Genomic DNA, 14628 nt, shown 5'->3' with positions numbered 1-14628 from the left:
CCTGTCTACCTTTAGCCTTTCTGCATTTAGATTTGTTGGTGCTCCACCAAACATATTGTGGGGAAGCTATCCTGCTATGACAAAAGAGCACTTGAGAATTATAGATTTTGTGAATATTGTGCAAAGTCAAAGATACTCATGAGTTACTACCTCAAATAGAAAAAAGAAGAATCTAATTACAGGGAGTAAAAGATACTCATGAGTTACTAGCAGTGTTTTCAAAAGTGAAAAAAGAGCAATAAGGTTGAAAAACAATAAATAATTGAAGCGCACAATTTGAAGATACCATATGTAAATGAATTTTGTGCTAAAATAATCAATCAATTAAAATAACTAATTAATTTCAGCATCTAATATACAAATAATGTCGATATTAATTCAACTCTTCACAATCGAGATTCAAAGAATCAACTATTTCTCAGGACCCCCTTCTGCATCGTTGTTTGAAGTGCACACTTATTTGAATTGCATGGCTTCACCCATAAGTTCATGACCTCTCACATCATCCATTCGAGCAATGAAGCAATGGCTTTTAGTAACACTGGTTAACAGTTAGGAATAACTCACAATGTAGTGGTGTTTCTAGCTCCAATTCCTTGAAGAGGGACAAATTTCTTGTTTGATGATAAGAATATTTATTCAAAAATATAGCAAGGAGGTGCGGTAATGCTTTACAAGATTGTAAGGGACTTAAAAAAGGCAAAAATCATTTACTCCAATCATGGTATCATCCTTTCATAACATCTTCCATTTTCTCCAACTAATCATCCTATACAAAGAGGGATGACAACCAAAATTATATAAGGGCCTTTGTCTCTATCTAAGTTTTCTTGAAAATGACGAAATAGAACCAACATACTGTTATTTTCCTGTAACGCAAAATAGAAACCTTTAACTGAAAATTTGCCTGATTTCTCTGGTTTCCACCATACTTCATCTGGTTGTACATTCATCTCCCATCTAATTACTGTGTGAAATATGGTGCAGTAGTCATATTATATTCTCATGATAACATTTATTTATCAGATTGGAAACTGTGTTAGTGCAGCAAACCATTGGCATTTTGTCCTTTTCCTCATTTTAGCAATCATTGGCATGATTTACGTGTCTATCATGTCTGTACATGCAGTTTATCATAACTAGCCACCATTAAACAACTGGAAAATTCACCTTCTGAGTGGGGCTTTTGGTCAAAAGTTGGTTATGAGAATGTTAAAAGATATTTTTATTGCATTTATGAGTTCTATGTTGTTTTTACCCGCGACAGGACTTGTTCTTATTTACCTGTTTATTGCTAGTGTCTCTATCGAGATAGGTTTAAGTGTGCTTTTATGGCAGCAACTCTGTTTCATATATGAAGGCAAGAGATACTTGAGTCATATAAGTGCATCAGGGGTGAAGGTACTGCAGTAAAGGATTGCCAAAATTTCCTCCGATTCTTTGGCTTCCCTTATACTAGAATAAGATATTTGCCAAGCTTCTTCACTTCTAAGAAGAGACACAAAAAATGAAGGTGAATCAATTTCTCTTCCTTTGCTCTCTTTATTCATTTTCATAAAGCCATTAGTGTGATGTAAGTTTTGAATTCTCCCAAATACTGCTTTAGTTGATGGATTCTAGTTGGAAATCCCATTGTATAAGCTGATTTTTCTCATAGATCATCGTGCTTATATTAAGTACACTATTGCCTCATAGGGAAGGTGGTACTTCAGGTTCCTGCGTGGCTGCGTTGGCACTGCCCTCAGAATGAAACACTTCCAATTGGGCCTTTTCTGGCAACCTCCAACATAAGAATTAAACGATAGTTGTGTTTCATTTTTTACTGAAATGTCCGTCAGTTATTTGGGTGTTAGCAAGGATCTAGTTTTGTTTTGGAAGCTCTAGCCTCTCACCCTATGGATCTGTTAATTTATTCTCTTAAACTCTTATTTCCTCAAAAGAGAAAATTTTGTACATATGTATTAGTAATAGAAGTAATTGTTTGTGAGATTTTACCAAGGTAGAGGAAGAAAAACAGCCTCTTGCAAATGCAAGGTGAGGCTGCGTACATAAGGCCCAATATGGTCTGGCCATTCCGTAGGGGGAGCTTATTATGTTGGGCTGCCCACAGAGGGAGAAATGAGTCTTGGTCCATGACTTAGGGGCATGATTAATAATTTCTGTATGGCATTTTGGCCTAAGATTCTGATTGTGGTATCTAATGATGCTATGCAAGTCTTTATCAGGTATATGTTGTTTTTTCATGCGGAAAGGTGGACATATGATGTATACAGATAGATTTCTTCATACATTACAAATTTCTATAGAAAGACTGGAAGAATTTGTTTCCCATTTTTGGCATGATGTATCAGTAGACTGAAAATATAAGTGAAATAGGTTAGATAGTTGAAGCCTACCTAATACCCCCCTCCCCCATTCTCGATAAACTCTATTTATAGTTCAATGGAGGAAAAGACCCTTATAATCTGGTGAAGCTAAAGAAGAGAGGAAGTGAAAAGGATTGGATTGGTGTAGGCATGTTTAAACTTTTTTTCTGTTGTAATCTTGTAGCATATAATCTTATTTTTATCTTGACCTTGAATATGTTTTTTTTCCTTCTTTTGTTAAAATGTAATTCAGAGGATAAATCCTCATCCTAATTAAATTCAAGGAAATGATTCAAATACAATCTTAAAGATAGAATTCAAATAAATTATTAAAATTAAATCTTGAAGTTAGGGGGAAGAAGTCACATCATCCTTTTCTCCATTGTTGTTTTTGTCTTTTCTCTCACAACCAACACTCATCTTGTTTGTTTTGATACTTGAATCTTCGTTTGTCAAACAATTTATATTTGAGTTTTCTTTAGTTGGACAATTCCAACTATATTCATCTTCAATTGGTGAGACCCTTGAAGTACACTGTGGAATGCAAGGAAATTTAATGAGATAATCAAAAATAAATTTAACTATTTCTTTTATTTTGTCAAATATACAATTACCAAAAGTAAAGAAAAAAAACTATTGTTGAACAATATTAGAAACTTGTGAAAATAATTAATGTTATAGAGGAAGATAGGCATGTTTTTTATGAATTACCTTATAGAGGTTATCGATGGAACGAAATTTAATACTTCTGGGTATTCCTTGAGTGATATGATAGTTTCCATCCTTTACATCTCTTGTCAAAAGTTTTGGGCCATAATTCATAGTATTGTCATTTAAAATACGATCAGAATTATCTGTGCTACCATCTTCATATGTAACTTTATTGAGCTCTGACTCACTTGCAAATTATATGTGAGATTACATGATATATGTGAAACAAATTATAAGTTTGGACGGGAGCTTCAATCTAATTATTGTATATTAGACTACCACTATGTTGTGTACCATTTAGGTCAAGAGTTTCAATTATCTTGAGCTTATTGATTTAAAATTTAGGGTTCATCTCTACTTTTGATAAATTTAGATAATTAAAAACATAAATTCAATTTGTAAGATGTAAAATTTATAAGTACCATCAATATCTTCTTGTTGTTGGTTAGGAAATTCCTCCTCCAAAGAATTCTTTTGATCCTATCTTATGTTGCTTTCACTGCATTCTTTGAATTTTTTACTTTCTAACTCATGTAAATCCACATTATTTTTCATAAATGATTGGACATAGAAAAGTATAAATACAATGAGCATGCTCGATTTCAATTGACATAAATGTTGAACAATTACCTCGCAAGCATGAAGGAGTGGATACAAACACGTATTGTCAATGTAACTGTCCTTTAAGATAAGATTAGGATTATTCAGTGGTCTATCATCATTAAGGCTCTCAAATTCAGCTAAAAAATCATGAATAATGAAATGAAAGATAATTAATAGTACAAGTCAATTATAAGATATAGAATAATTAATAATTTGTATATCCTGAATAATTCGTTGTTCATGGTTATTTGCGATCTTTCCCTCTTTCATGGGAAGTTGAGAATCGCTCCACTTGTTCCCTTGAAAAAAATATTAGTCAAGTATTTATTATACTAAAAACAAATTATTAGGAATACTTTAAAATTCAATATTTGACTACTAATACTTCAATTAATTTGGAAAAAGTTATTTAATAATAAGATTAAAATTGAAAATTCCTATTAATTTTCTCTTTATTTCTTAAAGTGGACAAGGAAAAGAAAAATCAATATAAGTCAAAATTACATACCATGAATAATTTTTTGCACTCGATTGTCATGTAATATATTCTTGGAAGAGTCCTCTTGATCCTTTCCATAAAATTTCTAGTTCGTCTTGACATCCTCTTTGTTCTTCTTTTGTGCTTCGAGCATATTAAAAGTATACTGTGTAATTAAATTCAAAAGGCAAAATCAACTAATTATTTATATTCACAACTCATGCTCGCACAAAGTAATATCTTCCCTCCATTTTAATGAGTCGAAAGTTGGTAAACAAATGAAATTCTAGAAATCACAAAAGATAATTAATTAGAATAATATACACATATGCCGTTAAAGATACATAGAATATATCTCAATTATCCATGTACATATACATTGTATTTCATAAATTGAAAATGATGTTTAAAAAGAAGAGATAGATATTAAATACAGACCTGAGAGCAAAGACAGAGCTTATAGTTTTGGGAGAAAAATAGAAGGATGATTACAAGGGATGAAGGAAGCATCATCCTCTAGCGACACTCATTCTTAGATCGGGATGAAAGTCTCGTTCTCAAAACGGAAACTTGAGTGAATGCTACTAGAAAAATCTATGGATGTCTCATTGTATTTAAATTAGACTATTCATATATATAAATGCACAACAACAATTTCAACATACGCAGTACAATTTCACAAGTAGGTTTTAAAAAATATAAAATATACAAAAATTATGATTTGAAATTGGTAAGATCTACATAGACTGTAACGCTACTTTTTGGGGCTAGGGATATTTTTCCAACATACCTTCGACAAAAAGAAAAAGGAAACAGGGTTGCAAGAAGAAAAAATCAAACATCTATCAATCTCTTTACTCGTCTTCTAAATTTACTAGAAATTATCTATGAATTCAGAATTACGACACTTGCTAAAATGAACCACAAATATGTAGATGTATACAAAAGCAAAAAATGAAGAAATGAAACAAGATTTGGTTTGAAACAAACTTACCATCACCCAATCCGCATCCTTCATTGTAAGAGAATAAAAAATAAAAATGAATGAATATAACGAAGAAGTAAATCAATACCTTCTCAACCGAGTTTATACGTTCCTCTTGATTGTTGATCTATTTCCTTAAAAAATTGAAGTAAGTGAAGAGATAAAATAATATCGGCTACCATATATATATTGGTTCAAGCATCTCCTCTTGACCGCTTATATATTTTTTCTATAAGTTTGAAATTAAAATGATAAAGTGAATTTCTTAGTATCTCCGGTTTTGTATACACATCTCGTTTGCTGAGTTGTTCTTGAAAATTATGTTTATTCATTCATTTTTTTAAAGTATGTTATTTGTCAAATAAAGGCGACACGAATTTTTAAAGTACTACTGTATAATTAGACTATAAATTTGAATCAATTATTGTAAAGAAATTTATTGTTATGCTAATAGTGATATTTTAACATTAATCGAGAAATTATTTAAAATATAGTCATTCATTTCTTTTAAATTTGTCATTTATTATATTTTGTAGTGTGTTTTAATTATAAGAATAATACGTGAATTCTCTTTTTATAATATTAGTAAGGTGATCAATTCTCCAAAGAAATTGTATTTGATATATGTTTTTAGCTAATTCTTCACCATTACGGTATACTAGACTGACTCCCATTTTTCAAATTATTTATTCGCCTTTTAATTTGGTGATTAAAATTTGCATATAGTTATTGGGTTTTTTATAGGATTTTTTTTTATGTTTTAGTAATATTAATTCTTATGCTAGTTAAATAATTTTATAAGGCATAATACATAAATATGCTCTTTAATTTGGCTTTTGCTGACATCTATGCCCTCCAACTTTGAGTGTGCATAAGTAGACACTTAAACTTGTAAAACACTAAAAAATAGAAACATTCGTCCTACGTGACATCCGACAAGACAAGTTTGAATCCTATGTGGCGTCCTATGTGTATTATGCTACGTAGAATGTGTGTGTCTACTTGTCCTATTTTATACTAGTTTAAATGTTTATTTGTGCACATCCAAAGTTAGAGGGCATAACTGTCTACTAAAGCCAAATTAAACGACATATTTATGTATTATGCCTTTTTATACTTTACTATGACAAAATGAATTTAAATAATTTTCAAGGAGTTAATTAGATCTGTATTTGAAAAAATTATTACCCAATTCAATAAGTGCTTATCATTTTTAGATTTTGACCAAATAAATTTATATATTTCTCATAAAGTTAGTCAAATATAATAGTCAATTTAATCCAATAAACTCACTACAAAATTGATAAAGAACGTTAAATTGTGATTGAAGTAGTAATATTTTTCTTAAAAAAGATATTAATAGTTAGTTTGACCAAAAATTAAAGTATTTTGAATTTCTATTTTTGAGGTGGAAGACCCCGTATCTCCTCTATTTAAAATCGTTTAGATTATAAAATTAACAAATAAATAACACACGTAAAACAATGAGGAAATTTCATACATAGCAAAGATATTAAATTTAATAAGTTTCCTCAGCTACACTTTGTCTAATTACGCTTCATAACTATAGTTTTGTTTACTATGAATATTTTCGTTTGTATAATTCACTTGCCAATATACAAACAAGCTAAGTATATATAAATTTTGTATTTATACATAAAATTTTCAGAACTTATACAAATCAAATGTATCAACGTGATAATTATAGGGGAAATTACACGGATAGCAACTATATACTAGTTAATTAGCTAACATAACTATAATTTTTATTAATTACCACTTACAACTTAATTTTAGATATAATTATGTGTGCATCTCTCCTCTCTTCCTCTCTCTAGCCTCTCTCCTCTCTTATACATATACAAGTACAAATCATACAAATACAAATTATACATATACATATACAATTATATGACAGATATACAAATACAATTCGCCTCTCTCTACTCTCTACCTTTTCTCGCTTACCTCTCTCCTCCCTCTCCTTCTCCCAATCTCGCTTGCCTCCCTCTTCCAATCTCGCTTGCCAAATTTACAAATGCATATGTATACCAATTACATATATACAATTATCTAATAGATATACATATACAATTCAACATATACACATATACAATTCACCTCTCTCCATTCTTTCCCTCTCTCACTCGCCTCTTTCCTCCCTCTAACATGTAGCTACAAATAGTAATTAGCAAACTATAGCTATAAAACCTAATTAAGTTTATTTTAGTGGCAATTTGCGAAATTTCCTCATAATTATATTCAAGCTAAGTAAGCATATACAAATTCTAGATTTATACAATTAGAAACTGAATTATACAAATTCTGGATTTATACAATTAGGAGCCGATTATACAAATTCTGGACGTGGCTCACATAAATATGGTTATATGTTAGTGGCGAAAAGTATTTTCTTCAAACTATAACTATGTTAAATAATTAACTAGTATATATTTGCTTAGTCTCTTAAAATTTGTCCTTGTCTTAATTGGTATATGAGCTTGCGTCAATAATGAACAAAAATATTCCTTCATTTTGTGATATTGAGCAAATATATCCCTTGTAATAATGTGTGCATGTATATATACCCCTATGTTTAACAAATGGTGCATGTATACCCTCATGACCAACTATGTAGAATATAAGTATTGAACAATCACAATTTACAGTTACCCTTAATAAATGTATTTTAAATTAGATAAAATTGTAATTATGAGTTATAGTTTCTTACAAGACCTCATTATTAACTGTTTTGGTAAAATATAAAAGTCGAATAATGTTTTAAATAAATATAATTTTTTTGATTTTGGTTGTCAATTAAATTGTCATTTAATTCTTTGTTATATTAAATAAAATTATCTTTTTAACAAAAACAATATTAAATTGCTTCAAGATATCGACCTTAATGGTGGAAAGCCAAGTGAAAGGAACATTTCTTTTTAAGTGAAAATAAATGTATTATAAATTAGATAAAATTGCAATAATTATGAGTTATAATTTCTTACCTGACTTCGTTATTGACTGTTGTGGTAAAATATAAAAGTGGAATAAAGTTTTTAATAAATATTGCCTTTTGATTTCAATCGTCAATTAAAGAATCGTTTAAGCCTTTATTTTATTTTGTTTTTATTTTTTTCCCAAAAAATCTTAGATTGCTTCGAGATCATATTGATCTATAAGTGTCAAGACTCGAGCCTACACCCCGGACGTGACACGGCGTACAAGACTCCGAAGAATCTCATACAAGCCTCGTAGCATTCATAACATAAGACATAAGAAAATGATACGGAATTTAAAATCTTTAATCCATACAATCGAAGTCTTTATTTAAAAACAAACATCGAAAGTCTAACTTGTCTCACAATGCCATCTAATACAATTTGAATCAAAGATAGGGTCACTACCCTTCAACATAGTCCGAAATGTAAAATGACAGAAAAGAAAACTAGAATGACAACTCTTGTCCTCGAACCACGAGGACTCACCACTAGCTTTGACGAGAATCAATACAAGCTTGAACATTAGAAGTCACCTTAAGATCCGGAACCTACACATTGTAGAAAAATAGAGGAAATATGGGTTAGCACACAAAAATGTACCAAATATGATAGCCATGAAAAAATCATGCTTAAAAAGGACATTTTGGTTTAAAATCATGTTATATGCCAATTTTAAGAAACATCATGAACTTTGTACAAGAGGCATAAGATACAAGCATATTCAACATATAAGCCATTACAACACACTAGAACCATCATCATAAGTAACTCTAAGCTATACTTGTGCAATGGAGGAATGCCATCCCATACTACTATTCATACTAAGTACCACTTTGAGGCCACCATAGATGAACTTACCATTCTTCATATTCATCTTTAATCAATACGCATGGATAAGGAACATTCACATTTAATAAGTCATGGCAAAGATAGTAACTCATAATAACAATCCAAGTTAAGCATTCATCATTACATTAAGCCCTTAAGTCAACATTCTCATTAGCATCATTAGGAGAACATTCATTTCATTAGACATTGAGACATTAGAGAAACACAACATAGCCCTCTCAAAGCCTACTCATGCAATGCATGAATGACATCTCATACTACCACCTACACATCATAGAACCTCTTGAGTAACCAAAGCACGTAACTCATATGATGCGAATAAGCATTAACCGACATATACTATGTGAGCATATCATGAAATCTGGTGTCTATCCCACACCGTGAAGGGTTGGTCTACTTGCCTAAGGTAGGACCGGTAACATTTTAGCTTAGGTAGATCCACTAGCTAATAACTTATGTGGGCACATAGTTATGGAATAAGAAAGATGTTCATTGAAACCCGGCCTAACATGGGGAGAGCTTCCATTTTACCATATCCACTTGATGCTAAGCTTACATTCCCATAGAGTAGTTCATTCCTAACATTATTATACATGAGAGGGATGTCATTGGCCTACCGACCCAAGGTACATTATTACACACATGAAAGGGTGCCATGAGCCTACCGATTCAAAGTACATTATTAGGATAGCTCATTGAATCCTCATGAAAGGGTGCCATAAGCCTACCGATTCAAGGTTCATCATTATCATTCATGGAAGAGTGTCAATAGCCTACCGATCCAAGGTGCATCATTATAGTAGTTCATAGACTCATGCAAGGGCTACCACCATTAGGTTTACCGATTCAAGACAAAGCCTAGAATACTTCATTAATCATTTATCAAAGGTCTACGACCATTAGGTCTACCGATTCAAGACGAAGCCTAGAATACTTCATTAATCATTTATGAAAGGGCTACCACCATTAGGTCTACCGATTCAAGACGTATCATTACATCGAAGAAACCCTTCACAATATATCATTATCATTCATAATTGAGAATAACCTTTCAATAATAAAATAATTGCATTGTAGACATGATCACATTACTTCCATTGAAATCACAAAGCATATACATAGCATCATAATTATTCATCAACTCTTCATAAATTGCCCTCCAAGGCCATGAATCACAATTCAACCCAAACAGCTATAATACTACATTAGATAAGGGTAATATCATGATTCAATAACTCAATCAATATAGACATAATCAATTAACACGCTTCCATAATCAATCAACCCACGTCATAAATTCACAATTTAGTATTTTGGAGGATTCATGGTTTCATGGGGGAATTTCATCATAAATCCACATTAATTCATCAATTCAATCATAATTCATTGTAAATCAACCATTGAAAATGTTTTGAAAGGGAACCCATGACTTAGATTGAAACCCTAACTTTTGGGGGAAATTGGAAGCTTTGAAATCATATTTTGGAGGGACTCTATGGGTGAAAGCTACTTATAGATGAAAAGCCACCATACCTTAATGGAGTTGTCCCCTTAAATTTGATAAGAAATACCTTGGTTCTTCAAGCCCTAACCTCCACTTCTTCTTCTTCTTCTTTGGGAACTTTCTAGAGAGAGAAATTTTGGAGAAGATGAACTCTTTTGGATTTTTGGGAATAATGAAGTAAATGGGTGGTTTATGACTTAAAATCATTTATATATGTGAAATAAAATAATAAAAATCTACCCCATTAATTAACTAATCAATTTGGAATTTACTAAAGTACCCTCGACTAGGCAACCCCTTCCTAGGGGCCACTCCCACCTTCACGACCCGTCAAGGGCAACAGGGCCCGTGGTGGTGTCCGTGGTCCCATAATGCTTCTTTCCACAATTGGTGCAAGTAGGTTTAGGAAATGGAGGTCTACTACCTTTATCTTGGTTAACCTTAGGAGTGCTTGAAGAATCATGGTTAGAAGATCTCTTTTTGAACCTTGGTTGACCTTGCTCATCAGACCTAGATCTCTTCATCTCCCTATTCTTTCTCTTAAGTTTAGACTCCTCAATTTGTTGAGCAAACACCATAAGCCTAGAGATATTCATGTCATCATGGAGCATTGTCATATGTCATTCTTCCTCAACTAAGTCAGACACACCCGTCACAAATCTACTCATCTCATCCATCGAATTCAACACCAAAGATGGAGCATACTTAGATAATAGGGTAAATTTCAAGGAATACTCTTGCACACTCATGCTACCTTGCCTAAGGTTGATAAATTATTTCATTTTAACTTCCCTCCTCTCACGGGGAAAAAACCTATCAAGGAATACTTTCTTAAACACTTCTCAATCTATGGGACCCTCTCCAACCGACCTATTGCTCTTCTATTGAGTGAACGAAACTTCGGAAACATCCTTCAATTGGAAAGCGGCTAGCTCCGCTTTTTCTACCGAAGTCACCCCCATAGCATCAACTACCTTATACACCTCATCCACAAAATCCCTCAACCTAGAAGCCATAGTGCTCACATTAGGGTTCACGTGAGTCTCAATTCCCCTATTGGCTTGAGCCGTCATAACTTGGTCTTGAGTAGTTACAGCTTGAGAAATCATTAGAAGAGTTGACCTAACTTTCCCATCTGTCATGGCCAGAGGATCAGCCGAAACTTGATTACCTTGAGGAACTTGGTTACCTTGAGGACCTTGGGGAGGAACTCCCTCATTCACAATCTCCTCTTCCATCCTTCTTGTGTTCGCCCTTCCTGTATTCATATCCTATAGACACAAGAGAAGGGTTAGAAAAAGGACTTTTATAGAGCTAAACTCTATAGCCTCTCATTCATAAATGTGGAGCACTTCACACTCATTAACAAGACTCTACTAGACGTGGCTTGTGAGACATCAATCCTTAAAACCATCCCAACATCTTGTGCTCTGATACCATGTTTGTCACGACCCGAACCTACACACCGGACGTGACACGGCGTACAAGACTCCGAAGAGCCTCATACAAGCCTCATAGCATTCATAACATAAGAAGTAAGAAAATGGTACGAAATTTAAAATCTTTAATCCATACAATCAAAGTCTTTATTTAAAAACAAACATCGGAAGTCTAACTTGTCTCACATGGCCATCTAATACAATTCGAATTAAAGATAGGGTCACATCCCTTCAACATAGTCCGAAACGTAAAATGACATAAAAGAAAACTAGAATGAAAACTCTCATCCTCGAACCATGAGGACTCACCACTAGATTTGAAAAAAATCAATCCAAGCTTGAACACTAGAGGTCACCTTAAGATCCGGAACCTACACTTTGTAGAAAAATAGAAGAAATATGGGTTAGCACACAAAGATGTACTAAGTATGATAACCATGCAAAAATCAAGCTTAAAAAGGACATTTTGGTTGAAAACCGTGCTATATGTCAATTTTAAGAAACGTCATGAACTTTAGTACAAAAGGCATAAGATACAAGCATATTCAACATATAAGTCATTACAACACATTAGAACCATCATCTTAAGTAACCCTAAGCTATACTTGTGCAATGTAGGAATGGCATCCCATACTACCATTCATACTAAGTACCACTTTGAGGCCACCATAGATGAACTTGCAATTCTTCATACTCATGCTTAGTCAATACTCATGGGTAAGGAACATTCACATTTAATAAGTCATGACAAGGATGGTAACTCATAATAACAATCCAAGTTAAGCATTTACCATTACATTAAGCCTTTAAGTCAACATTCTCATTAGCTTCATTAGGAGAACATTCATTTCATTAGACATTAGAGAAGCACACCATAGCCCACTCAATGCCTACTTGTGCATTACATGAATGGCATCCCATACTACCACCCACACTTCATAGAACCTCTTGAGTAACCATAGCATGTAACCCACGTGATGGGAATAAGCATTAACCATCATAGACCATGTAAGCATATCATGGAATCTGGTGTCTATCCCACACCGCAAAGGGTTGGTCTACTTGCCTAAGGTAGGACCAGTAACATTTTAGCTTAGGTGGATCCACAAGCTAATAACTTATGTGGGCACAGTGTTATGGGATAAGAAAGATGTTCATTGAAACCCATCCTAACATAGGGAGAGCTTTCATCTTACCATATGCACTCGGTGCTAAGCTTACGTTCCCATAGAGTAGTTCATTCCTAAAACATTATTACACATGAGAGGGATGCCATTGGCTTACCGATCCAAGTTACATTATTACACACATGAAAGGGTGCCATGAGCCTACTAATTTAAGGTACATTATTAGGATAGCTCATTGAATCCTCGTGAAAGGGTACCATAAACCTACCGATTCAAGGTTCATCATTATCATTCATGGAAGGGTGCCATTAGCCTACCGATCCAAGGTACATCATTATAGTAGTTCATAGACTGATCATGCAAGGGCTACCACCATTAGGTCTACCGATTCAAGACAAAGCCTAGAATACTTCATTAATCATTTATGAAAGGGATACCACCACTAGGTCTACCGATTCAAGATGAAGCCTAGAATATTTTATTAATCATTTATGAAAGGGCTACCACCATTAGGTCTACCGATTCAAGATGTATCATTACATTGAAGAAACCCTTCACAATATATCAACATCATTCATAAGTGCATAATTGAGAATAACCTTTCAATGATAACACAATTGCATTGTAGACATGATCACATTACTTCCATTGAAATCACAAAGCATATACATAGCATCATGATTATTCATCAATTCTTTATAAATTGCCCTCCAAGGCCATGAATCACAATTCACCAAAACATTTAGAATACTACATTAGATAAGGGGAATATCATGATTCAATAACTCAATCAATATATACATAATCAATTAACATGTTTCCATAATCAATCAACCCACATCATAAATTCACAATTTAGTATTTTGGGGGATTCATGGGTTCATGGGGGAATTTCATCATAAATCCACATTAATTCATAAATTAAATCATAATTCATCATAAATCAACCATTGAAAACGTTTTGAAAGGGAACTCATGACATAGATTGAAACCCTAACTTTTGGCGGAAATTGGAAGCTTTAAAATCATATTTTGAAGGGACTCTATGGGTGATAGTTACCCATAGATGAAAAGCCACCATACCTTAGTGGAGTTTTCCCCTTTAATTTGAGAAGAAAGATCTTGGTTCTTCAAGCCCTAACCTCCACTTCTTCTTCTTCTTTGGGAACTTTCTAGAGAGAGAATTTTTTTAGAAGATGAACTCTTATGGGTTTTTGGGAATAATGAAGTAGATGGGGTGGTTTATGACTTAAAATCATTTATATATGTGAAATAAAATAATAAAAATTGACCCCATTAATTAACTAATCAATTTTGAATTTACTAAAGTACCCTTGACTAGGCAGCCCCTTCCCAGGGGCCACGCCCACCTTCATGACCCGTCAAGGGCACCACGACCCGTGGTCCCTTGACCAGTAGCTACTCCAACTTGGCAAGTCTCCCATGAGGCTAAGGCAACTCCGCGAGACTTTCCACGGTCTGTGGTCTTCACCACGAGCCGTGCAGTGGCTCGTGAAGGGGAGCCTTGACTTGGGCACTTTTGGGGGCACACTGCCTCACCAACCAC

General features: G+C 33.4%; 2 pseudogenes; one reads left to right on the top strand and one right to left on the bottom strand.

Moving 5' to 3' along the window:
- The first annotated feature begins 517 nt into the window (after positions 1-517).
- Positions 518-1511, top strand: LOC125863830 (protein S-acyltransferase 11-like; annotated as a pseudogene).
- A 1203-nt stretch (positions 1512-2714) lies between these two features.
- Positions 2715-11637, bottom strand: LOC125863829 (uncharacterized; annotated as a pseudogene).
- Between the last annotated feature and the right edge of the window lie 2991 nt (positions 11638-14628).

The sequence above is a fragment of the Solanum stenotomum genome, chromosome 5 (genome assembly GCF_019186545.1).
Source record: "Solanum stenotomum isolate F172 chromosome 5, ASM1918654v1, whole genome shotgun sequence".
NCBI classification, from domain to species: Eukaryota; Viridiplantae; Streptophyta; class Magnoliopsida; order Solanales; family Solanaceae; genus Solanum; species Solanum stenotomum.
The sequence above is the reverse complement of the archived record's forward strand: the minus strand, read 5'-3'. Positions and strand labels throughout refer to the sequence as shown.